Source organism: Tupaia chinensis, unplaced genomic scaffold (genome assembly GCF_000334495.1).
Source record: "Tupaia chinensis unplaced genomic scaffold, TupChi_1.0 Scaffold000322_1, whole genome shotgun sequence".
NCBI classification, from domain to species: domain Eukaryota; kingdom Metazoa; phylum Chordata; class Mammalia; order Scandentia; family Tupaiidae; genus Tupaia; species Tupaia belangeri.
The window spans coordinates 4,771,159-4,773,577 of record NW_006159816.1 but is presented as its reverse complement, the minus strand read 5'-3'; positions in this window follow the sequence as shown (position 1 = coordinate 4,773,577).

The following is a 2,419-nucleotide window of genomic DNA, read 5'->3' as shown; positions in this document are numbered from 1 at the left end:
TTTTTTGAGAGGTTTTTGCTATAGGGCGTGTGCTTACCAGAAAGAGAGAGACAGAGAGACAAAAAGCAAGAAATCACCCCCTAGGGGGGATGGTCATGCTGCAGTCCCTTCTCCTCCATCCTCCTCTTGGGATCTTGGGCACACACGCCCTGTGTGAGTTTAAGCCACCAGGTCGGGGATTCGAACTGCGGTTGACTACATGGGAGTCCAGCGACATAGCCATTACGCTAACTGCTGGCCTCATAATTCTGATACATTACTTCCTTTACATTATTTTAGGTGTTAGAACCACTTCACCATTTAATGACAATATTGCAGATAGTGCCACCAAACAACTCACTGTAAGTAGTCTCCATTGGAAGGCAGTAATGCTGGCTGATTATGGGGTGCAATCAGCAAGAAAAAGTGAGTGAAATAACCCAGATATAAGAGTGACAGATTGTAATGAGCAGGAGGAACATAAGCAGTATTGCAGATATCAATATTCCAGAGTCGTAGTGAAATAATCCATTTTTAAAAAATGTTTGTATGTTTAGGTGTGGTGGTTAAGACACTGGACTCCCACCTGGCTGAACATGGTTCTAGTCCTGGACCCGGTAGCTTCAAAATCATGCTGGGCCAGTATGCATGTGTACCCAAAATCCTGAGAGAAGAATGGAGAAGGGATTGTGGCATAGCCATCCTCCATGGGGGGAACATTTCTTACTCTGCTCTCTGCTCCCCTCCCCCTGCCTTTCTCTGGCAAGTCCAGGCACCCTATAGCAAAACTAAAAAGATTTTAAAAAAATAAAATAATTAATGAAATTGTAATGGTTTTTATCATTCCCTTTTCAAAAGTGCTCTGGGTTAGACAATAATTTATACAACTACCTTATATAGTGGTGATCTCTACTTCTGATATTAGGTTCTTTAAAGTCTTCTCTTCTGGTCATCAGTTCCCCCCTGGTTTATTTAGGCTTAAAAAGAAGACTTGTAAAGGATAGGGGACCTACAACTCCACTTATACGAGATACCAAGAGTAGTTACATTCATAAAAGCAGAAAGTAGAAGGGCAGTTTCTAAGGGCTAGGGGGAAAGAGAATAGGGAGTTAGTATATAATGGTTATAGAGTTACAGTTTTACAAGAACAAGAGTTCTGGAGATTGGTTAAGCAACAATGTGAATATATTTAACAATGCTAAACTATATATCTAATGGGTAAACTGGTAAATTTTATGTTATGTGTATTTTACGACAATGAAAATGTTTGGAACCAGCAAATGAATGGCATAGAATTTATGTCACTGGACTCTCATATGGCCGAGTGCAATTCAAGTCCCAGACCCAGTGGCTTGAAACTCACATACACTGGGCGTGTATGCGTGTGTGCCCAAAAATCCCTGGAGAATGGAAGAGAAGGGATTGTGGTGTGGCCATCCTCCCGAGTGGTGATTTCTCACTTTCTATCTCTGTCTCTCTCTGTCTCTCTGGTGAGTACATGCTACCTATAACAAAAATCTCTCTCAAAAAAATAGAGAGTGAGACATAAATCTGTACACATACACATTGTGATTGTTAATCTTCATGTTTTGCTATTATGCTATGCTTATATAAGATGTAACCACTGTGCCTGTGGCCTGGTGGTTAAGGGAGCTAAATCCTACATGGCCAACTGCACAGTTTGAGTCCCAAACCTAGCTGCTTGAAAACATGCCAAGTGTGTGTACATATGTGCCCAAAATCTCAAGAGGAGAATGGATAGCCACAGAGCCATTGCTCCTGGGAGGGGTGGGAGTGGGTTCTCACTTTCCCTCTCTCTGTTTTATCTCTCTGTCTCTCTCCAGTGAACACATGTTCTATGGTAAAAACTTAAATATATCTATATTTATATGTAGATATATCTATCTATATAGATAGATAGAGAGAGACATATATTAGTGACGGGGCCATGCAGTTAACACAAGCTGAGTATGAAAGAACTGCCCCTCAGGCCTAGAGCAAGGACTCGGCTAAGGAGAACTGTTTGCAAGGTCAACAGTTTTACGAGTTCTGGACCTCACCTTCATTGTGTTACTGTATAGGCCTGCACTCAGTTTCTCTGCCATGGGCCTTATTGCCATACCCCTGTATCCCATAAAGGCACCCCCAGCCTTACTATAACTTTTACAATAATCCTAAAAAAATGCAAATCCACTAAGGCGACAGCTGCGTAGGGCGGCGGCTGCGAACAGGAGTTACTCCCATTAGACTCATCCCACCCTCCTGAAAAATGTCAATAAAAAATGCTACATTCACTTCTCCTACTGGGGATTACTAATGAGCGAAGGATCTCAGCAGCCGAGAGGGGCTCAGGGACTCACCCCAAAGACCATAAGCCACCCTTACTCTCAGGACAAGGGAAGATCGCCATTCCCCAAGCCACGGTCATTGTATAGAGCAG